This window comes from Chiloscyllium punctatum, chromosome 7, assembly GCF_047496795.1.
Source record: "Chiloscyllium punctatum isolate Juve2018m chromosome 7, sChiPun1.3, whole genome shotgun sequence".
Taxonomy (NCBI): Eukaryota; Metazoa; Chordata; class Chondrichthyes; order Orectolobiformes; family Hemiscylliidae; genus Chiloscyllium; species Chiloscyllium punctatum.
In genome coordinates this window covers 59692722-59718085 of record NC_092745.1, presented here as the reverse complement: position 1 = coordinate 59718085, position 25364 = coordinate 59692722, and the positions used below count along the sequence as shown (strand labels likewise).

Below are 25364 nucleotides of genomic sequence, written 5' to 3'. Positions count from 1 at the left end.
ATACTGCAAAATTATTAGATTTGAATAACTAAATAAATAACTGTATAAAAGGTTTAAAGCTCACAAATCACTTAACCAAAAAGAATTCATCATGAGAAAACAACATTTTCACAGAAGTCACTTCTGTTAATAAACCTATCAATTAATCAGCCTGAGTAATAAGTAAAAATCACACATCTTTGATATTCACCTTTCTACTTCCCTCAGATTCCAAAAAGGAGGAATTCCAACCTTGTGTGTTGATGCTCAGTTTCTCCTTTCTAATTCTGTGTTGAATGATAATCTGTCCTGTGACTTTAATTGTTCTAATTTACTGCTTTCTACAAATTGTCCTCCCTGAAGGCCTCCACTTTAATTTTCGCTCATTACCTGGTTATATTTTCTTGCAATCTTTTTGTGTTTAGACCTTTCTGCTGATTTAAATGATTATCCCATATAATTTCCCAAGTTCACCTATTAACATGCCTCTTTGTGCTTAGTTTAACATTCTTTACTTATACATAATGATACCATCTTCTCATCCCCATTCAATTACTTTTAAACTCTTCTTTGCACACAGTTTGTCAACTTGTGATGGTTGAAAAATGAACTTGATGCTTATGGATCGAACAAACCTATCTTCCTTACAGCTGATGGTAGGGATTAACTATACACTCAGACGTTCCTCTATAAATACACATCTACATTTCACTGCCATTATGAAGTACCAGGGGTAGTTTATGTGAATTCTGCTGCCTATCTTCTAGTTAACTAGTCACACATGTTCCAGTTTTCCTATTGTGGAAATTCCTCCCTGACAGAATCATCCTTGTATGTAAAAGCTGAGTCTCTGTTTCACAGATTCCAGTTTCCAGATACCAACCACCATCTAGTATTTCATAGAATGCCACTTTTCATATGTGTCTGTTTACATGCTGAGTCTGAGAAAACATGGGAGAAATTATGGGGTTTAGAATATCTAGTTCATGGTTCAAATGCTTTGGAATATAGCTCCTGGTTTCATAAATCTAGCTTTTAAATGGAGAAAATGGGATAAATGTAACTCAAGAATGCTGGGAGCCTATTACACTTAAATGATCAAGGTCATATTAATGCAAGTTAGCAGCTAGAAAAAAAATAAGAATACAGCAGACAGGCCTATGTGGCAAAACAGAGGGAGATAGGATGTCTACAGTGCTTGCAGGAAATGGATTTCTGAGAGATGTTTTTGTTATGGGAGATAGAGATAAAACTCTGAAAAGTTAGAGACTCCATTTATCTCATCAGATCAAAGATAAATTTAAAAAGAATAAGTATCACTTTGATCAATACAAGGATCAATACGGAAATTGCTCGAGCTTTGAGTAGTTCTTAGATATTAATTTGTCTGGGTGTTTTCGAGACAGAATTAAATCCATCTTGGATGTCACATGATTTGCATTTCACTGAAATAATGTAACCAAAGTAAATGTTAGTTAGGCCTGCATTGTAAGCAGAGTAAAGCCTGAATTTCATAATTGAACATGTGGAAAGCTGATGAGACTTAATTTCAATTTGAATTTTGTGAAGGAACTGAGTTGGAAGACAGTATAGTTTGAAGCTAGTGGAGGAAAATAAAGTGGACCTCCATACTGGTTTGTGAGAAAAAAAATTGAATCAGCCAACTGAGCTGGGAAATATCAGTATAGTAACCAGAACTGAAAGCTGAGACATCCATAGTCAAAAAGGTAGTACATTAAAGTTTTGCCTCTGAGAATAACTGGAACTGACAAGAATTCTCCAGAGGATTATGACATAGTTATAGATGGTCCCTACAGATGTAAATAACTGTAAAATTGATGTGTCTTAAAAGAAAATTCTTGAAGGAATTAGGAAATAAGCTTGAATGCATAACAAATATTGTATAAACCATTTTAAGCTATAGTGCTTGATTTATTCAATTATTTTATATAATGTTTATTTTTTGTTAAAAAATGGTGAAACCCTGTTGTCAAGCTCTATTGGTTAAAATGAAGTGTTCAGATTCCTCTTTAACTGTCAATGATTACTAACCAGACAAACACAAGTATGATGAAGCCTGTGATCATGCAATATCCACACGTGCACACTTCACAGCAGTTACCAGATGTTGATATCATTTAGGAGCTGGAGACCTGCTTGATTTTGTTTTAGCCCAGGAATCTACAATAGTCATGTCGCAAGTAGCCCAGCAGTGTTGAACTGAACTTCAGGACTTCATTTGAGAGAAATTCAAGCTTAACGGACAAAATAAATGCACACTGAAAACCAAATAAAATCAAACCAAAAACACAGCCAGCCAAAATGTACTAACGTTTTCATTGAAAATTGAGTAAAACTATTGTACATATTACTATTTGATGATGACTTATTGAACTTATTTTAAGCCTTGGAAGCTGTAACATGCTGACTAAGTTGAGATACTCCTCCAGAGAGAACATTTGTTTATACATGCAGTATTCTTTTTATAAGATGGAACATGGGAAATATTGTACTTTACTCAGAATTATTTGTCAAATGGCTGATCCCTAAACATTACTGGAATCATCTAATACAAATGATTTGTCTGTCCAAAATATTCACAAGGGAACTACTTTACAATCTGTGAAAATGTTTTTCAAGCTGTTATCACTTTGTCCAATTTTCTTCTCCTTCTTTCCATTGTGGGATTGGTCCACATGTGGTGTAAGCTCATTCAGACCGTGTGCAGATGAGCATATTGACAAGTACGTTTTGACAGTGAATGTTGTTCATCTATTTGACCATGTAAATTCAGACTTGCATTTATGTAATGCCTTTCATGACCTCAGCATGTCTCAAAATTCTTTATGGACAATGAGTTACTACAGTTCAGTAATTGTTGTGATTCAGCTGAGTCTGCACCCTCCTTTGTTACATTTTTAACTTGTTTGTGGAATAACATGGTTCAGGTATGGCCACCTTCATTACTCAACCTGAACTGCTCTGAAAAGCGCGTTAAGGGCCACCATCTTAGTGTGAATATTTTACAAATGTGGCTTGATATACTTCTTCAGATGATGTTGAGAGTCACTTGTGCCTTGCTGGACGAGGCTTTGGTACAGGCTTCCATCACTTCAGGGATATAAGTAACCAATGGAACCTTTTATGGTGGTTGGTGCTTACTGAATTCATTTCCAAACTTGCCAATATTCAATTGCCAAGGCATTGAACTCACAACTCCCAGTTTATTGATTGCACAACTACTAGATGGCTGTAATCATACACAGGGATATACCGTGGGTATTGGCGGTGAGTGATCAAAGAGTGGGACTGTTGGTTGATTTTTTTTCAATGTTGAACATTGCTTGCATATTTCCCTTCTTTGGGCTAATTCCTAATTAACTTCCTTTCTTTATATTTCTTCATGGGTACTGGGCATCACTGTTGATTCATAAATGGTCTTGAGAAGGGCATACTTTGTAAGTAATACATATCAATTTCTGCACGAAGAGCTCATAAAACAATTGACATTCTCTACCCCTTCCTCATCCTCACCTTTTCATGGGCACCCATCAGATTATTTATTCCTGGTTTGGGAATTCTGAGACCAATTGTACAACCAATCATTTCCCCAGTAAGGTCTAGGAATGATCAAATGTGGCACTTCCCTGGTCTGCAATGCTCAGTAGCACAACAGCCAATACTATGTTTAATAAACAATGGGAGATATCCAAATTAACCATCTAATATGAAAGCAGAAAATATGAAGCTTTTATTTTGAAAAGAATATATTCAAGTGTAGAGATTAAAAAATCATCACTTATCATAGAACTGTACAATCTCAAACTGATACTTTACTCTGAGACAGGAAAGAAAAAGGAAGAATCCTACTGGGATTACATTTTACTGTTATAGCATTATCACTAAGGCTTACTTAATCAGGTATTAACTCATTTTTCAATTATAGAATTTATCTGATAAATTACTGAGAAAAGATATTCTCTTGTTAGCTCAATGCACTGAATCGTGGGGTACTCAGACATGGTCAGGACCTAAGTTTGACCATTGGTCTGTGTTAATTTAACTGATTAGCTACAGTTTCCCCCTCCCTTAAAGTGGTGAGAAAAGTGTCGAGAAGGGTAGAAAATTGAGCAAGTTCGCCCTGGAGAGGTACTGGCTCCTCATCTCACCAGCTCAGTAATTGAGTGCTGTTCCATGGGTGACTTTCTCAACTCACCATCAATTAAGGCCCTTGATGGTCAAGTAATGACTATCAAAGGGCTTCAAATCATCACTGGCCTAATTACTTATCTTGCAGGTGTGTGAGAAAGATGGCTGCTTTCCTGATTGGGAAATCAGGGCAACTTGTCTGCAGCATTATGGGGGCAAGGGGTACATCAATATGGCCCAGTCAGAGCCAGGGGTGAGAGGGTCAAGAGGTGACCATTGAAGTGGACTTCTTTCTCTTACCTCCTTTATCTTCTCCTCTCCTTGACCCCCACAAGAATCTGTGACCATCTCTAGGGTCTAAGAAGCTGACAACAATTTTCTGGTTGGTTGGTAGCTTCCAGCTGATGGAACTTCAGGATCAATGCTTGTGATTCACCAGGTTAGCTCCCAGCTGGCTGATTGGGAGCCTGATCTAGTGAGCTTTCACTCTATGGGAGAGCCAGTCACCCCTGAGTATCCCAGCCTCCCCACTGAGTGCATGCAGCACTCAATCTTGGCCATGTACAGTTCAGTGATTAGTCTCAATGCCTCTGTTTTAGGATGATCCAGGGGCCAGAGGAATGTTAGAAATAGAATAATGGAGATATACAGAAACAGACCCTTCTGTCCAACTCGTCCATGCCAACCAGATATCCTAAATAAACCTAGTCCCATTTGCCATCATTTGGTCTATATCCCTCTAAACCCTTTCTATTCATATACACATTCAGATGCCTTTTAAATGTTGTAATTGTACTAGCATCCATCACTTCCTCTGGCAGCTCATTTCACACACATACACCACCATCTCCGTGAAAAAGTTGCCCTTTAGGTCCCTTTTAAACTTTCCCCTCTCACCTTAAACCAATGTCCTCTAGTTTTTGACTCACCCACACCAGAAAAACAACGTTGTCTGTTCACCCTATTCATGACCCTCATAATTTTATAAATATCTGTAAGATCATCACTCAGCTTCAGACCCTCCAGGGAAATAGTCACAGACTATTCAGCCTCTCCCTGTTGTTCAAACCTTCCAAACCTGGTAACATCCTTGTAAATCTTTTCTGAACCCTTTCAAGTTTCACTACATATCGCCTCGAGACTGATTACTAAACTTAGTGATCTCGGACTAAGCCCCACTCTCTGCAACTGGATCCTCAGTTCCCTGACCCACAGGCCACAGTCACTGAAGATTGGGGACAATATTTCATTGTCAATAACACTCCACACTGGAGCCCCCCAGGGGTGCGTACTCACTGTGTACCCACGACTGCATCGTCAAATACCAGACTAATGTCATTTACAAGATCGCTGATGACACCACCATAGTTGGTCGAATCTCAGATGGTGACAATACAGACGGTGGGGTGAAAGACCTGGAAAAATGATGCACTGAGAACAACCTAGCTCTCAATGCCAGCAAAACCAAGGAACGCATTATTGACTTTCTGCGGGATGTTACCCATGCCCCCCCCTGCACATTAACAGCACAGAGGTGGAATGAGTGGAGAACGTCAAGCTCCTGGGAGTGGTCATCCACAACAAGCTTTCTTGGACTCTTCATGTGGACACACTGGTTACAAAGGCCCAACAACGTCTCTTCTTCCTCAGGCAGCTGAGGAAATTTGTCATGAAGGCAAATACCTTTGCAAACTTTTATAGGTGTGCCATCAACTGTACCATTCAAGATTGGAGACGGTTACAGAGAGTGGTGAACTCGGCCCGGACAATCACAAAAGCCAACCTCCCACCTCTGGATTCCACCTACCAGGCCCGCTGTCAAGGAAAGGCCGTCAGCATTCTCAAAAATCCACCCACCCTGGCAATGTTTTTCTACAACCTCTACCATCAAGGAGAAAGTACAAAAGCCTGAACAACGCACCAGATGGTTTTGCAACAGTTTTACCCTACTGTTGGAATACTGAATGGACTCAAACCTGTGTTTTTGTTTTTGCCGCTGTTTATCTATTATTTACTTATCTATGCAACTTAACTCTGTGATCTGCCTGTATTGCTCACAAGACAAAGCTTTTCACTGTGCCTTGGTACACGTGACAATAAATTCAATTCATACTTCCTATAGCAAGGGAGAACAAAATTGCATGCACTATTACAAAAGTGGCCTAACTAATGTCCTGTACAGCCACAACATGACCTCCCAACTCTTATACTCAATGCGCTGACCAATAAAGGCAAGCATACCAAACACCTTCTTCACTATCCTGTCTACCTGTGACTCCACTTTCAAGGAACTATGGACCTTCACTCCAAGGTCTCTTTGTTCAGCGACATTTCTCAAGACCTTACTATTAAGTATACAAGTCCTGCCCTAATTTCCCTTTCCAAATTGCAGCACCTCACATTGATCTAAATTAAACTCCATCTGCCACTCCTTGACCCATTGATCCAACTGATCAAGATCCTGTTGAAATCGGAGGTAACCTTCTTCGCTGTCCACTACACCTCCATTTTTGGTGACATCTGCAAACTTACTAACCATACCTCCTATGTTCATATCCAAATCATTTCTGTCAGGTTTGTCATTCTCAATCACTGTGTTCAGTGAACCAGGCTGAGACATAAAAGTAGATTGGAGTAATTTTGGCTGGCTTGGCAACTGTATCACAATTGGCCAGCATCTCTCCAGGTCCACACACTTGGAATGGCCTGTTGAACAAGGTGTCACTGGACTTTCGGGGTTTAAACCGCAGCCATCTATTCAAATCAGATGGAAGAATACTCTTCCTGAATTTACAAATGCACCAAGTTCCTCATTAGAAATGGATGCAGATGGGCAGACAACCTCATGGCCTTTCAGTGCTTCCTGTCAGTTTCTCGGCCTGTTTACAGGCATGCAAGCTAGCTCAGCTCACAATCACACATTATTTTTGTTGGCCCCTTGATCTGAAGGTGAAAATTGCATTCATACTATGCTGATATTGCGGTGGACTGTAGGAGTTCTGTTCTCAAGTGGAGCATTTCATGTATTTAATGACCCATCTCATCGCACTCTCCAAATTTCACATAGAGCAGTACACAATGTGGTGGGTGAAAGCAATTAGCAACATTTCCATAAAGTTACAAGTATGAAATTAGAAATGGCACAAAATTCATTAATTAAATCAATACACAGTACCACAAACACTTGATAATCTAAAACAACAGATAAAACAAACTCTTAATGTAGACCACTGTCAGAGGGAACCATGTTGTGAGTATTTACAACATGATAAATGATAACGATACACAAGGGAGACTGAGTTTGACTCTAAATGTGTATTCGTGAACTCTTGAATGCTGTGTTGCTACATATACCACAACTTGTAGAGTGAAACTGCAAGCAAAGGTAGTTCATTTTAGAGCAGCCAATTGTTATAAATAAATTCATGTAGTCAGAGTGCCAGGAGCACCTCCAACCAGAGATAAAATCTTGTTAAAACTGAGAGCAGTTTGATGTAGTGACCTTGGCTGAGACTGGCCATGCTTGTTCATTTGGGAGCTTTAGAGGTAACAGGAAAGCAGGGACTTTCAATATTAGGCAGAGAAGAAATCAGCAATCCTCTTCAAGCAGGGCTTAATAACTGACCTATCTCCATTGATATAAGCCTGTAACTGAACTCCTTACAGTGATGGGAGGTAGTGGCTGAGTGGTATTATCTGGAGACCCCAGTGGTGTCTGAGGGACCCAGGTTTAAATCCTGCCACTGCAGATGGTTGAGTTTGAATTCAATAAAAATCTAGAATTAAGAATCCACTGCCAACTGTCTGGAAAAACCCATCTGGCTCACCGATTCTCTTCAGGGAAGGAAACTGCCATCCTTACCTGGTCTGGCCTACATGTGACTCCAGACCCACAGCAATGTGGTTGATACTTAACTGCCCTCTGGGCAATAAATGCTGCTTAGCAGCAATGCCCACAACCTGTGAAGGAATTTTTAAAAATCCGAATTAGAACCCTTTCTCCATGCTGCTCCGATGAGTACAGGTACAGACATCATCTAATTAACTGACATTTCTCCCTTTGAGTTTTCAGTAAATGAAAGTTATAGAGAAGCATTTGATGTGAAGCTTTACCTTGAAATTACATAATAAATAATGCTCCAAATACATCAGGGCCCTTTACCTTGTCAGCATCTATCTAATACTGTCCTAATTAACAGGGTACCCTACACTTTACCCATTAATAGCTTCTGACACTTTTCCCATTAATAGGGTGTCTTATTCTGTTCCTATTAACAGGTTATGCTACACTTCCTCCAATTCTCATTTTAAATAGACTTAATGTATCATTGTTGCATCAGATTGTAGTGAGGGTCAGAGAAAGAGTACAGGATTTACATCAAGGTAAACCTCCCAACCATGGAACCCATTCTAAGAACTGTCAAAGTCTTCCCATCTGTGGCACCTGAAGCTTTTCTGATCATTCCCATTATCTGTCCTGAAAAGGCAAATGACAGGTTAAAAGCTAAAATTGAGACCGGAGCTAGTGCCAATATATTATCACTCTGCGACCTGAAAGGTGTACCTCAGCAAGTGGCATTCCATGGTACAACCTATGAGAGACTGCCTCACAGCAGATAATGGATCACTAATTCTGTGCATAGACATAATCATAATGTTGTGCCAATTTGCAAGGTCATCTTGACATCCCACCTCAGGCGACTGACTGTGTGGAGTTTACACGTTCTCCCCGTGTCTGCGTGGGTTTCCTCCGGGTGCTCCGGTTTCCTCCCACAGTCCAAAAATGTGCGGGTCGGGTGAATTGGCCATGCTAAATTGCCCGTAGTGTTAGGTAAGGGGTGGATGTAGGGGTATGGGTGGATTGTGCTTCGGCGGGGCGGTGTGGACTTGTTGGGCCGAAGGGCCTGTTTCCACACTGTAAGTAATCTAATCTAATCTAATCTAATCTAATCCCATAATCTTCTACCTCATAAATAGTAACGGTCCAGCAGTGACAGGGCACAGATCTTGGTATAAGACTGAGATTCAAACCACACCCACTATAGTGGAACAGACCACATGTGACTGAAAGTTACCATCACCCCACTACCCAGCTGATTCAAGTGAGTCACATATGGTCTGTTCCACTACAAACTGCATCTGTTACAGATTATCTTATTTTAGTTGAACTTTTCTGACTGCAGCAATAGCGTTGGCTGCCCCTAAAGCAAGTAATTATCATTGGCTTGCCATGGTCATTTCATGCTGGTGTCCATCTTCAAGCAAGGTGTTAATGGTAGGGCCTTTCCTTTGCCAAGGAGATCCTTCTTATAAGCTTCCATTGGTGTTGAGGTGACTACTAATTTGATTAGTTTCTCTCAGAATTCTTTGTCAGAGAAATTACATCCATGCCCTTAACTGTGACATTTTGTGACAAACTTGTCAAAAGTTTCTTGAGGGTTCTGTCTGCATGAACTGAGTTGAAGTCTGATGATCCTCAAGTGAATTTAAACCTTAAGCTAGTCTTTGAGTATTCTTTAAAAGTGTCACAACTGTACACTGGGCAGAGAGAGAGAGAGAGAGAGAGAGAGAGTCAGGAATCCAGTCACAAATATTTGGATACAAGCAACTATTTCTAGAATATGCAGCCAGCCCAGATCATATAACATTATTGCTGATCATGGTGCTACATTGCAAAGGAACAGAGACCAGCTCAGGTCAAGGTAAGAAAGTGAGAAGGAAACTCCAATGACTGTGTGCCAATATTGAGTAGCAGCAATGCAAGAGCTAGTTCAGTCAAGAGCAACTGAGAACAACGTGTACCTCTTCAGACAGATATACGATCACTGGATCAAGAGGAATTGCCAAAGCATGACATCGATATTTGAATTGCTAACCTTGTTAAATCTGTCATTATCGGTTTTTAAATTGTTTTTGTATAGTTCTTGAAATGACACACATGCCTATCTACAATCATGTACATCTATTTTGGATTTGTTTGTTTTTCTTTTTAAAAAAGGATAAAGTTGTAATATGTCTCACAGCTAGAATGAAGGATATATTTATGATGCAAGTTTATGATGGAAATGCCTGTGACTGTAATATATGTGTAAAGGAACTAACGTAAGTATTGCTACATCAGATAAAAATAAGTAAAAGCCCACCACACAGAGGTAGATCAAGATGAAGACTATGTAAACTTACTGTGATGTTTGCTATCTCCTCTCTCTTCCATGGTCCCACTGACATTCATGGTCAACATATGAAATCCAACTGCTTCAGAGTCAAAAAGTCATAGAGATGTACAGCAGATGGAAACAGACCTTTCGGTCCAACCCATCTATGCCGACCAGATATCCCAACCCAATCTAGTCCCACCTGCCAGCACCTGGCCCATATCCCTCCAAACCCTTCCTATTCATATACCCATTCAGATGCCTCTTAAATGTTGCAGTTGTACTAGCCTCCACTACATCCTCTGGCAGCTCATTCCATACACGTACCACCCTCTGTGTGAAAAAGTTGCCCCTTTGTTCTCTTTTATATCTTTCCCCTCTCACCCTAAAACTATGCCCTCTAGTTCTGTACTCCCCCAACCCCAGGGAAGAGACTTTGACTATTTATCCTATTCATGCCCCTCATGATTTTATAGACCTCTATAAGGTCACCCCTCAGCCTCCGATGCTCCAGGGAAAACAGCCCTATCCTATTCAACCTCTCCCTATAGCTCAAATCCTCCAACCCTGGCAATATCCTTGTAGGTCTTTTCTGAACCCTTTTAAAAGTTTCACAACATCCTTCCAATAGGAAGGAGACCAGAATTGCAAGCAATATTCCAAAAGTGTCCTAACCAATGTCCTATACAGCCGCAACATGACCTCCCAAATCCTATAGTCAATACTCTGACCAATAAAGAAAAGCATACCAAACACCTTCTTCACTATCTATCTACCTGCGACTCCACTTTCAAAGAACTATGAATCTGCACTCCAAGGTCTCTTTGTTCAGCAACACTCCCTAGGACCTTACCATTAAGTGTACAAGTCCTGCTCAGATTTGCTTTCCCAAAATGCAGCACCTTGCATTTATCTAAATTAAACTCCATCTGCTACTTCTCAGCCCATTAGCCCATCTGATCAAGTTCCCATTGTAATCTGAGGTAACTTTCTTCACCGTCCACAATTTTGGTGTCATCCGCAAACTTACTAACTATACCTCTTATGCTCATACCCAAATCATTTATATAAGTGATAAAAAATAGTTGACCCAGCATCAATCCTTGCGGCACTCCACTGGTCACATACCTCCAGTCTGAAAAACAACCCTCCACCACCACTTCTATCTTCGAGCCAGTTCTGTATCCAAATGACTAGTTCTCCCTGTTGACTTTGCTGACACCTAGTAGATAACATGCAAACATGGAATCATTACTATCAGGAAAGGAAATGAGCAGAGAGAGTGGATAGAGAAGTGTATAGAAATAATACTTGGCATGCTGAAAATCTGAAGTAGAAATATAGAATCATAGAGATTCTGGGAAACAGAAAAAGGCCCTTTGGCTCATCACATCCATGCCAGACACAAACAACAATCTATTGTAATTCCATTTCCCACCAGTTGGCCATAGCCTTGTACACCTTGGCATTGCTAGTGCCCATCTAAAGACTTCCTAAACGTTATGAGGGTTTCTGCCTCTACCATCTTTACAGGCAAGAGTTCCAGATTCCCGCCACCCTCCCAATCATGTTCCCTCAGTCTCATTTGCTCCAAAGAACATAATCCCAGCCTGTCCATAATTAAAACTCTCCAGCCCAGATAACATCCTGCACCCTCCCCTGCACCCACTCCAGCGCTTTCACATCCCTCCTATAAAGGTGGATTCCAGAACAGTGCGCAACGCTGTAGATGAATCCTAACCAACATTGTCTACAGTTCCAGTATCAGCTTCCTGTTCTCAGCTGCTGTACCGGAGTTAGTAAAGGCCATTGTGCCATATGCCTTTCTAAGCTTTTCACCCATCTGTCCCACCATCTGAAGGGACTGGTGGGCAAGCACACCAAGGTGCCTCTGATCCTCAGTGCTTTCCAGCGCCCTATCATATATTGCCTTGTCCTGTCTGTCCTGACCAAGTGCATCACCTCACATTTATCCAAATTCAACTTCATTTGCCACTGAGTGGCCCTCCTGACCAGTCTGAATAAAATCAAAATATTCTCAGCAGGTCAGATAACCTCTATGCAGAGAGCAACAGTATTACTGCTGAGGAAAGGTCATCAACCTGAAAAGTGTCACTATGACTGTAAATGCTGCCAGATCGGAAGGGTGCATGTGAATTGTCTTTTGTATAGAAAATCAGTAGTTCAGTGAGCAAACTATTTCCTTTCTTAACCTGCGGGAATAATCTGCCTGCACATCCGTCCATTAATTTGTAAATAGATTCAATATTTATGCTGTAGCGGTTTATTCCATGGGCCTTTTATCTCCAGTTGGCTGGGAATTGAACTCAGATTGCAGACTGAATGAAAGTCTTTTTGTCCTCTGACATGGTACGAGTAAAATCAGTCTACTTCTTTTTCTCTTTAAACTGGCGTTTTCTACTCCCAGCTGCTGCCCTAGTGAATTACTGGAAGGAACCTGTTTCCCATGGACCATGTCAGAGTGGTGGTGACTATTTTGGGCTGGGAACCCAATTAATTAAACTGTGCAATGTCCTTTGTTTTTTTTTAAACTCAGCCACAGCATGAGCATCCCAGATCAGTGAGCACTGCAACCTATCATCTAAGGCAAGTGGAGGGTTACATCCATTCTGTCTAAGGAGGGATGTTTAATCAAATAGAAGTTGGCATGGGTCAGAAACACTCAGCAATGCTAGGACTTTTGAAGCTGCAGCAACCAATGGAGGGAAAACTTGGAAAGGGTACTTTCTATGTTTTCTATTCATACTGGGAGATTCTGCTAAGAGATCTGAGAGTTCGAGGTGAGGTGATATCCCTCAAGGACAGGAAGACACCCGTGGGACCATCTGCCAAAAGAATTGAGAAACTCTTGGGGGGGGTGGGGTGAACAGCATAAACATGATCACGTGTAAACCCATGTACACTTCCTGGCCCAAGTTCTTGCCGCGGCAGTTAGTGCAGAAGTGGCCTGAAATTACAAAGTCCATATCCAATGGGACATATCCATTCCAGCATGAGGCTTTTAGGAAGGCAGCTGGCCATTGAACTAACCAGCTACCATCACTGCAGAGGGATTTTGGCATCTGGTGCACTCTGGTCCAGCTAAGATCAGATTTGAACTTTATGGACTTGTTTGGATAGGCAGGATATCTTTTTGGAGAGGTAATGTACCAGTAGGGGCACAATCCTGGGACACCTTTAAGGGGATCAGATACCTGGGGAGTTGGGGGTGGATTGGTCATCAGGTATATTTTTGGATTGTTATTAATACAGAAGGTTGTGCCTAAAGCTGCATAAACCCTTTGGAATTGTCTAGCTGTCAAAGAGGCCGTCTGTGTGTGGAACTACAGGAGAAGGGCGAGCTACTAAATGAACATTTTGTATCAGTATTTATCGCGGAGAAGCATTTGGAAGATAGGGATCTTGGGAAAATAAATATTAACATCTTGAAGAGTTTGTATTATCAAAAAGAAGGTGCTGGGAGTCTTAAAATGAATAAAGGTAGATAAATCACCATGACCTGATCAGATGTTCCCCAGAACTTCGTGGGAAGCTAGGGAAGAGATTGCTGGGCCCCTTCTGAGATATTTGTATCATTGACAGCCATGGCTGAGGTGCCAGAAGACTGGAAATTGGCCAATGTAATACCATTATGTTAGAAAGGCTGTAAAGAAAAGCTAGGGAACTGTAGACCAGTGAGCCCGATGTAAGTGATCATTAAGTTGTTGGAGGGGATTTTGAGGGACAGGATTTACATGTATTTGGAAAGACAAGGACTGATTAGGGATAGTCAACATGGCTGTGTGTGTGGGAAATTGTGTCTCATTAACAAAATTGAATGTTTTGAAGAAGATTGATAAAGACAGAGCAGAGGACATTGTCTTTGTGGACTTCACAAAGTGTTTGATGAGGTTCTGCATGGTGGTAAGTAAGTTAGTTAGTAAGATTAGATCACATGAGATCCAGGAGGAGCTAGGCAATTGGATGGTGGTAGATACTTGTTTTTGGACTGGATGCCTGTGCGCTTCAGGCTCACTGCCTTTATTCCTGATGAAGGGCTTTTGCCCGAAACGTCGATTTCAAAGCTACTTGGATGCTGCCTGAACTGCTGTGCTCTTCCAGCACCACTAATCCAGAATCTGGTTTCCAGCATCTGCAGTCATTGTTTTTACCTGCCTGTAACAAGTGGTATGTTGCAAAGATCAATATTGGGTCCACTGCTTTTCATCACTTATATAAAGATTTGTTTGAGAATATAGGATGGTTAGTGAGTTTGCAGATGACACCAAAAGAGGTGGTACCGTGGACAGTAAAGAAGATTATCCTGGAGTACAATAGGACCTTGATCAGTTGGACCAATAGACTAAGGAGTGGCAGATGGAATTAATTTAGATAAATGGGGGATGTTGTATTTTAATATGGCAAAACCAGGTGTCACAAAGCTGGTCCTTTTTTCTAAAACTGTTCCTTTTCTCAAGGATACTGTATCCTTGGTTTTCTTCAAAGGGATTGCGAAACACTCCGGGCTCCAAAACGGCTGGGTTTGGTACAAAGATAAAAGAGTCTTGAGAGGCTTTTTTTTCATATGTAGTTAGGTGAGACTTTACGCCAAAGCTTTTATGTTTTTTGAAGTAACCTGTATAAGTCAAGGGAGCGTGGCCATCTCTCTAGCTGAGCAGTTCAGTTCATAACTTTAGTTAGGGGTTCACCTGTGGAGCTGTGTGGAAACAGGCTGCTAGACTCTCTCTCCTTCTGCCCTTCTAACTTTAACTTGTAAGCCTTTGCTTCATTTTTACTGTGTTTAAAGGGGTTTGCTTATTGGGATTGTTGTGTATATTCAGAACAGCATAATTAAGTCTAGTGAGTTCCATAGGTGTTCTTTATTCTATTCTTTGTGTTTCATTCCAAAATTTTGTGAATAAATTTTTATCAGTTTTAAAACCTGGTAGTCAACCTAGCTAACTTACATTGGATAATTCTCACTGTACACTTACTCAAAACAAATTGCAAAATTATGGTCTGGGCTGCCCGCTTAAGAATGTTTTGAGTGGTCTGGCCTAGTCCATAACACAGGGCAGGATTAATACAGTTAATTTTAGGCCCTGAGGAGTGTTGCTGAACAAAGAGACTTAGGGGTACATATTTCCATGAACATGAAGTCACAGGTAGGCAGGGTGCTGAAGAAGGCTTTTGGCATATGTACCTTCATTGGTCAGAACATTGAGTATAGGATTTGGGATGTCATGTTACGGCTGTATAGGAAATTGGTGAGGCCACTTTTGGAGTACTGCATACAATTCTGGTCATTGTTCTATAGGAATGATGATGTTAAACTTGAGAGGGTGCAAAGAAGATTTGCAAGGACGTTGCCAGGACTGGAACTATAGGGAGAGGCTAAAGAGGCTGGGGCCTTTTTCTTTGGAGCATTGGAGGCTGAGGGGTGACCTTTTGGAGAATTACAAATTCATGACGGCCATGGATGAGGGGAATAGCAAAAGTTTTTCTCCTAGGTTTGGAGAGTCTAAAACTAGTGGGCATTGGTTTAACATGAGAGGTAAAAGATTTAAAAGGCCAACTTTTTCATGCTGTGGTCGGTGTGTGTATGGAATGAGCTGCCAGAATTAGTGGTGGAATTACGACATTTAAAAGACATCTGGATGGGTATATGAATAGGAAGGGTTTAGAGGGATATGGACCATATGCTGGCAAATGGGACTAAGTCAGATGAAAATGTCTGGTTAGTGCAGAGACGTTGAACTGAAGGGTCTGTCTCCATGTAGTTTGACTCTACTACTCTATAAGTGTCAAACCTGACAAGAACCGTTGAAACATATTTTATTAATAAGAGTTCTGACTGGAGTATTGTCTGTGATAAATGATCTGTTTAAAGAGATAATATTTTACTTTTCTTTTGCTGTGTGCATGGGTAGTAGCTAGGTTAATATATTAGATAAAGGAGAGAGCATTGTGGATGGAACTATGAGTTAGCATGAGTTGGCACTAAGTTGGCATATGGGTTATGAGGGACCGTAGGGGATTGAGAGAGGCGCATAGTGATTTGACGACTATGATGGATTATGGAGGATGGATAGAAGGGCATAATGTGGCATGGGGGTATGAGGAGCCACTGGGAATGGATTGGAGGGCATTAGGAGACATGAGTTGTGATTGAGGCAGCATGCAGAGTGTGTGGGGTGACAATAAGTAAGGAGCCGTGAAGAGTGAGAGCTAGAGATTGTTTTATTTTAATTTATGAACCCTAGCTTTCCAGCCATCCTGCCTTGGAAAGCAGCAATACCGTACTGAGGCATAAGCTAAGTAAGGTACAGTTCAGGGCACCACATTGTGAGGGACCCTCCAACTATGAGGAAAATGACTACTAAAATTTAAGTTTCACATAACTGATTGAAAACTAAAGAAGACAGGGAAAAATTTACTGAACTAGAATTTTTTCATTTTGATATGACAATAATACTCCTTTATGACTACACAGTTGTTATATAGAACAGTCCTACTTGGACATAATCAGAAAGTTTTGATTTTATAGAAAAAAATCCCTACAGCATGGAAACAGGCCCTTCAGCCCAACAAATCTATTCCGAGGCTCCACTGAAGAAGTGCAGCGTTCGGACTCACAGGCTACTGTGTCTCAAACTGAGGAACTGCAACATTACAAATGGAGTTGAAAAACACCTCTGCGATTCTGCCCTTTTCTCTTGACCTCACAGTCACATGATCCAGTTGGATGCTTCTATTGCTAAATAAAAGTGCCTTATATCGCTCTTTCAAGACAATAATAAATGCAAATGTAGTTTTGATACCTAAACAATTTCCTTCAAAACAAAGTTATTTTCAATATAAAATCTAATGATGTGTGAAAAGCCCTCATTTCTATTGCCACCAGGGAAATGTATGTAACATTGAAGTATATGGATTATGTTTTTTCTTCAAATTGTAAATGTAGAGGATTGAACTCAAAGCAAAAGAAAACCCAACTGATGTAAACTACAAGAGTGTGAATAAAAGGAAAAGAATTGGGAAAAAAGAAGTCATTGATGGTGATGCACCAAATGCCAATGAAACACCATCTTCAAGAGACAACTTCCAAGTGAAATCCTTTATTCCTATGATGGATGCTGAAACCACCTTAAAAGAAATCTCAGCATAAATGAAAATAAAAAAACCCCATAATCTCAGAATAAGAGGCAGAATATTTAAGACTGGGATGAGGTGAAATTGCTTCACTTTGAGGATGTTGAGTCTTTAGAATTCTTTACTCTAGGAAACTATAGAGGCTCAATCATTGAGCAGGTTCAAGAAAAAATAACTGACAGGTTTCTGGAGACTAGTGATATTAAGGGATGTGGGAACAGTATGAGAAAGTAGCATTGAGGAGGTAATCAGCTCTGATTTAGAACTGCAGGGCAGCTTTGATGGGCCGAATGGCCTGCTCCTGTTCCCATGATGCCAAAAAAAAAATTGTTTTTGGTTAATTTAGATGTCTTGGATAAATAGTTGTAGGGACTTGTAAAAGTTCTTGGTGAAAGGTTACCCTGACAATGTTGTTGTTAACTGAGTTGTAAAAATAAAGCACTTCCAAGCTTACATCAAAGAAAATTATTCAGATAAAGGGCACTTATGCCACTTGGACCTATATCTAGTCAGCATCCAAGATGAGATTCGGTTGGTTTTCCCTAATGTAAGAGCAATGTTGCAGTTCTTTTTTGAGACTAATGATAACAAATTGCTTAGGAGAAAGGTCAGCTTTGCATCTGAAAACCATCACAAATGAGCTGTGGACAACAATGTTAGAAGGAAAGCTGTCTGCCTTAATCGGTGTAGGGAATGTGGGAAAGCTTGTAGTTTATCATTGCAGGGCGTGATCAGCGACTTTACTGTTTAAGAATATCAAAAGAAAATGTTTTAATTTTTTTTGCAGGTTGTCTTGCTGGTTTTATTTGGCAAGTACTGATCTGTATAATTGTTCTGTACATTAAAAAATTTCGTCCATGCTAATTAATTGTAACTTGTTTTCCTTTGAAAATATTTCAAAATTCAGTTAGGCTTATTGAAAGATATATGTTTTATTTAGAGGTTTTCATTGTGCATTCACCTCTGTATATCTACAAATATGAAGTGGTGATGGTTTATTTACATTGTGGTCACGTTGCTCTGGCTTCCAGCCTGCTCCACTCCATTCCGCCACCCTGCTCTACCTCAGGGGAAAATCAGGTCATATTCTGGTCTTTGGGCCTTGTCCTCAGGCCTTCTGTGGTCACCCGGCCTGAATTCTAATCCAGTCCTGGATTTACCAACCACAAATGCTAAACCTATTTCCATCAGGCTGAAAGCATTCTGCCTAAGGTTAGTATTTCGGTATCTGCTTTTCAATTATTAAGTACATTAAATAAAAGTCAATGCTGCTGACCTTCAAAAAGTTGCAAAAGATAAACAGACAACTTCAGCAGCAGGTTTTAGCAATTCTAAAGCTGCCTTTGAACTATAAGAGGAAGGGAAAGGGGAGAAGTTACTGAGGAACAAAGTTCAATATGCCTAGGAAAGGATACCAATTTAGACACTAGGGAAAATTGACTAATTGCTTCAATGAAGAAAGCCTGACACAGCCCTTAAGAAAGCCCAAATATAAGCAGTTTGATTTAGGTCTTATAACATAGGGGATAGCAAATTCTTTCACTTGTACTGAAGAATGCATGCAAACAAAAATGACAATACAAATTTATAAAGCACCATTAATACTTCAGAAAAGGTCTCAAGCCCTTAATTGCAGGAGTGTGAAGGGAATGAGAGGATGTGCAGCCCAACTTGCAATGTAATGGATTTAGGTGACAAAAGGCACTGTTGCTAAAGCCAGGATAACAGACAGGATAAATGGACCAGAGTTGAAAGGAATAGAGTGTTTCTTAATGAAAAGAGTGAATGTGTGTATGTATCTGGAGGGACTCTTATTTTCTCCTCTTCCACTGAATGTCCAAATGAGAGATAGGGACCATAGATTAGATTCAATTCTGTACAGAATGGGAACAGGCCCTTCAGCCCAACATGTCCACACCAACCCTCCAAAGTGTAACCCACCCAGACCGTACGCTATATTTAAGGAGAAAGTGAGGACTGCAGATGCTGGAGTATCAGAGCTGAAAATGTGTTGCTGGAAAAGCGCAGCAGGTCAGGCAGCATCCAAGGAGCAGGAGAATCGACGTTTCGGGCCTGAGCCCTTCTTTAGGAATTCCTGGATGCTGCCTGAGCTGCTGCGCTTTTCCAGCAGCACATTTTCAGCTCTGATCTCCAGCATCTGCAGTCCTCACTTTCTCCTATCTAATTAGTATGGCCAATTCACCTGAACAGCACACTTTTGGATTGTGGAAGGAAACCAGAGCACCCAGAGGAAACCCACACAGACACAGGGAGAACGTACAAACTCCACATAGACAATTGCCCACAGCAGGATTTGAACCCGGGTCTATGGCGTTGTGAGGCAGCAGTGCTGACCACTGAGCCACTGTGCAGCCCAAAGTATCACTTTCCAAGCTCTGTGACAGATTAGGGTTGCTGCAGGTGTTGCTCTGTTTCACCCTGAGTGTGGTACCTATCAGTCCCACGTGTTGTACCCTGAGTGTGGTACCTGTTGGTCCCACGTGTTTCACCCCGAGTGTGGTGCCTATTGGGTCCCACATGTTTCATCCTGAGTGTGGTGTCTATCGGTCTCACAGGTACCTAAGAGTCCCACATGTTTCACCTTGAATGTGGTGTCTATCAGTCGCACTCACTGCTCCCACTGACTTGTGCAGATTGCTGGCTGCCCAAATTGATGCTATTAATATCCTGGAGGTTACTATTGACCAGAAACTGAACTGGACCAGACATATAAGTATTGCGACCACAAAAGCTAGTAAGAGATCTGAATTATGTGGCAAGTTCCCTTAATTCCCCTAATTCTGCCCATCAGCTACAAGTCAGGAGTGTGATGGAATACTCCCCAGATGCCTGGATAAGTATAACTCCAACAACACTCAAGAAGCTCCACACCATCCGGACAACAAAAAAGATACCAACAAATTAAACATTCATTCCTTCTACCATTGACACAAAGTGGCAGCAATGTGTATAGTATACAAGATGCATTGTACACTGCAAAGTTCCTTTGACAGCATCTTCCAAGCCAGTGACTTCTATTGCCTAGAAGGACATAGCCAGCAAATGCATGGGACCACCCGTAAACCTATAAACCATCCTGACCTAGATAAATTCACCATTCCATCATAGCCACTGAATTGAAACCCTTGAATTCTTTGCCAAACAGCACAGTTGGTTATCTACACCAGATGAACGTAATGATTCAGTAAGATAGCAGATCACCACTTTCTCAAGGGTATTTAGGGATGGGCAACATGTACTGGTTTTCCCAGAAATGCCCAAATCTCACCAAAACATTATTGTCCACCTATTCTGACACACATCAAAAAACATGATTGCTGCAAATAATTCCCTTGCCAATCAACATAACAAGCAAAATCTCAACAAACATTGACAGGCGAATATACCTGGAATTTCTCTTTGTCTTTGAGTTACCATGGAGAGGTCAAGAAGGTTGATAGATGGGTGATCTTCTTCACTTCTGACAGTGGAGTCAGGTATAAAAACAATAGAACCAACAAATGTGTCCCAGCTGTGGACAACGATTGCAAATTCTACACAGCTGAATTTTAATATAACTTGCAGCTTTTCCTATAGTTCAAAGCTGATAAATTGTTGTTGGCAGATATGGATTTAACTCCTGAACTATAGCACTTTCTACAGTCACAACAGACACATCCAAAAGCATATCAATACCAATCCACACTTCAGTTTATCTTGTTAACCAACTCAAATTGTGAGCAGTGAGTATTTAAACCATGTACTAAAGGGGGGTACCGAATTCTTTATTGAAGGTTGTGAGATCATAACAGCTCGGATCAGACTCCATGATGATTTTAAACCCCAATAGCGGAAACACTGACTTGGGGCTAAAGCCATCAAAATGTGGATGGTTTACAGTGGTGCAGCTGCTAACATGGATTACCCAATAAAGAGGCAACTTTTTTAAGCACAGGAAGTTGAAAGAATTTAGAATTGTTTTGAAGCTGAAGGAAGGAGAGTAATCAGCTGTGGATGTTTCATGGCCTCAATGTATCGGAATTCTTAACGTGCAGTATCAACTTGACAAACATGCGATAAACACGGACTGTTAAGCAAGGATTGTTTTGCTTAAACCCATCTGCCGACTGTGTGCTTATAGTCTTCAACATTCCTTTTGTAATCTGTTCCTACAATAATGAGCCCATAAATGAGCCCAATCACTTTGTTTAATGAGCCATAGTCAGCACTGAAATTACAGCTAATATGAAATTAACTTCAAATCTAATTAGATCTGTTTCTGATTATTTGACTTTGCTTCAGATACTTCATACTTAAATGTGTTTCCTCTAATTAACTGTTTAGTTTTTGCTATGTCTGTCCTAACATCCAAAATTACAGCAGAACAGAATGACCATGCTCTCTGAACATACAGCAGATTTGTCTGATAGTATTTTATGAAAACTCAGGGCGTCATAAGAGTGTTTGCATTCTTGCCATCAAATATTGACATACCGCAGTACTTGATAAAAAGGGAGCGTTGGTGTGTTTAAAATTGTTTAGGAGATGATGCAGTGAGTCTTGTTAATGAAACAATGGTGGAATCCAAAAAGGAGGAAGTGTGTATAGAAAAGTGTGTTTGAGGTTTAGAAGAAATAAGAAAGACAAGTTCAAAAGAGCAATGATTATTGTCAGTTTAATATTGTCAGATGAAGGTACAAGTGTTGAGTTGAAAGAAAGATAATTTATCAAACAAGCTTTATCCCATCTTCTGTCCAAAATCGCAAATGGATGCTAGAAGATCTTCTTTTCTCTCAAATGTAACCCACATGAAGGCATGTAAATTCCTCAATTGAATTGGCATTGGAAGAGAAAAGTTATTTAGGATAATGGAGGGCTTTAAGATAGAATGGGAGTTTTACTGCAGCCGAGGATAGGGTTATGAAAAACTTCCTGAACAATTGCTTTGTTTCAAGTCTCAATGGTAACAGAAGTGAAAATATTCCTGATATTCCAGGGCAGTGTTAATGAATCATGAACTGGAACTCAGTCATGTTAATGTAGGTAAGAAAACAGCATGAAGAAAATAGCAGCAATGACAAATCCCCAGGAACAGATTATTTCTATCTGATGGTTTTAAAGGAAATAGAGAAGGAATTTATAGGTGCTTCAGCCATAATCCTCTGAGGGATCTGGTGTCAAAAAATCTCCTTTAGAATTGGAAAATTGCACATGTTACCCCATTATTCAAGAAATGCATGAGTAAAGCAAGGACTTGAGGCCATGATACATCTACAGCTGAGAATCTATTAATCCAAAATCTGGTGTGGGGAAATTATCGAAAAAGTATAATTGAAGGTAGAGAGATTGAGCACTTCCTGTAAATTGAACTGATTCAAGGAAACATGCCATTTCTACATTTTGAGGCAGTAACTGAAGTAATAAATTGAGGAATGTCTGTGGATGGAATTTAGACGGACTTCCAGATGGCTTTCCATAATGTTCCACAAGTTCCTGGAAAATTATTGACCTTGCTCAACGATTGTTTAGGATATCATAGAGGTCATCATAGAATCCCTAAAGTGTGGAAACAGGCCATTTGGCCCAACAAGTCCACGCTGACCCTCCGAAGAATAACCCACCGATATAAAAGACAGAGAATCGAGTTAATGGGTAGTTAGTTAAAGTTAAGGGAGGTATTATTAGGTCCCCTGGACACCATCACCTGGAAAATCTCTAATAGGTTTAGATTCATAAGGAGTCATTGGAACAGAAACCATATCAATAGGTCACAGAAGGCCAGCAATAGCACTCTATTGAAATCTGGGATGGAGGGATGGGGCAGTTTCTTGAGGATGAGTCTCAATGTCAATTCAAAATTTGCCTTTTCTGGGTCTCATTTAAAAGTCACCAACCAACCTTGCAACTATCTCAGACTGGAAGTTGTGCAATATTACATGGTGGATCATCTGCTAAGCAAGTAGGTCCCTGAGGTCAGCTACCTCTTAGCTACCTTCTCCCCAGATTCACCCCCCCCCCCCCCACTCCATTTATCTCTCCACCCTGGAGGCTCCCTGCCTCATTCCTGATGAAGGGCTTTTGCCTGAAACATTGATTTTCCTGTTCCTCGGATACTGCCTGACCTGCTGTGCTTTTCCAGCACCTCTCTGATCTCCAGCATCTGCAGTCCTCACTTTCACCCTGAGGTCAATTGGCAGGCCTTCCCTGTGGTCAGAAGAGGTGAGATCATGGCAGAAGAGGCCAAAGCCTTATTGTGTGGAGCCATAGCAGGTACTCATCCCAACACTGAAGGAAGAGAGAAAAAAATACTTGGCAACTTACTTTTGTAGGTCTTTTTGACTGCCAGCCAGCATGAAATTCATTGCCCTGACTCTTTATTCTGGTCCTTGTGGCATCATTAGGATCCTACATGCAAATTCTAAAAGGGACCATTGACAGTTTTGGGAAATGACCTTGCCATCTGTTTAGTGGAGAAGTAAAGACTGTGACTCATCAGTTGGTAAATGCCTTGGGGATGTAACTCCTCAGCTCATTGGTCATGGCCTGGCAGATAGGTTTGAAATGTGGGTAATGCAGCACAGACCAGGGATCAAACCTGGAATATTCCCGATTTGTAATCATAAATTAAGAAAATAATCTGCAGTACACAATTAAATTAATGAAATGTTCCTTCAAAGTTTTGTTTACCATATACAGAAAAAGGATTGGAGAGCTAATTAGCAAAGACAGATGAATTTTGCAGATTGAACACCAGTTGGGAATAATATGGAAGTGGAATTGAATCTGTAGCATAAAAGACACTTTATCAAGATAATTATAATGTGAGAGCTAACACTGTGTGCTGCTATTCTTTTTACAGTGTTGTAGTGAGATTAGAGTTCATCAAATTCCTCTAACCAGAAAAGTATGGAGAAAGATTTAAATGCTTTGTCTCCCTTGCCCCCCACTGCAGAATATCTCAGCCCTGAACCATTTTTGTCCCTTAGCCAAAAAGGCACAGTCTATCCACTTTGTTATGAGACTGCAGCATAACTATCAAGCTGTCATTACAGCAGTCAGACAGAACAGACGATAAAGGAAGGAGATGCAAACTGGAATGTTATAATTTGAATCCTGCTGACTTTTATTCCAGAAGGCATTTTCTACTGCGCTACTCTGGGGCTTTTCTAACCAGTAGGGAATTCAAACCATCTGTCTCCAAAGATATCACAGATGAAATGCCAAGAGTTTAGTGCCTTTACTGTAAACAGTAATGGATACCTCTTCGAGACCTCTTCAAACCCTTATTAAATTGCTGCTCATAGACTGGGAAATTTAAAAAAAATTAAAAGCAATGCTTAACATAAATTAGGTTGAATGGTTCAATTATGGAATATTTTCCATTAAGCTCCCAGTTTTATCTCAGAGAAAAAGGGTTACACCCAAAACCATAAATCATTGTTTGTTTCCAGATGCAGACCAATATTTTCCAGGAATGTTTGCTTTTATAGTTGAATGAGATCACATGGTTTGATTTTGCAGCCTCACTGGGTCCAGGATTGGTTCACTGACTCCAGCTCACCTTGGGCCATTTTTGCAGAGGGCAGCATGGTGGGGGTGGGTAGTGACAATAGGGCTGCCTGCCCAGATATGGGAATGCCCAGGACAGATCTTGAGGCCTTGCCTGCCTGGGCCCTGTACAGGAGTGAACTCCCATCAATCTCCCACAGTGGTGACCTGGCTGAAAAGCATACCCTCTGTTTTAGAGTTGAGAAGAACCCTATTCCTTACTTACCTTCTATTTCATCTGATGTTATGAAACTCCAGGGTTCATAAAAGATTTACGATGATGTTGCCATGGTTGGAGGGTTTTAGCTAAAAAGAGAAGCTGAATATACTGCGGCTATTTTCCCTAGAATGTCGAAGGCTGAGGGGTGACCTTATTCAGGT

General features: G+C 40.6%; 1 protein-coding gene across 2 annotated transcripts in view; it reads right to left on the bottom strand.

Moving 5' to 3' along the window:
• LOC140479693 (KN motif and ankyrin repeat domain-containing protein 4-like) overlaps positions 1-25364 on the bottom strand; it is a 79998-nt gene that overhangs the window by 49184 nt on the left and 5450 nt on the right. The window contains exon 2 of one of the 2 annotated variants that reach the window (XM_072573709.1): positions 11412-11505. The exons of the other annotated variant lie outside the window; for it this stretch is intronic. The gene's annotated coding sequence lies outside the window, so the exon portion shown is untranslated. The remainder of the gene's footprint in view (positions 1-11411; positions 11506-25364) is intronic. 2 annotated transcript variants of the gene reach the window in all.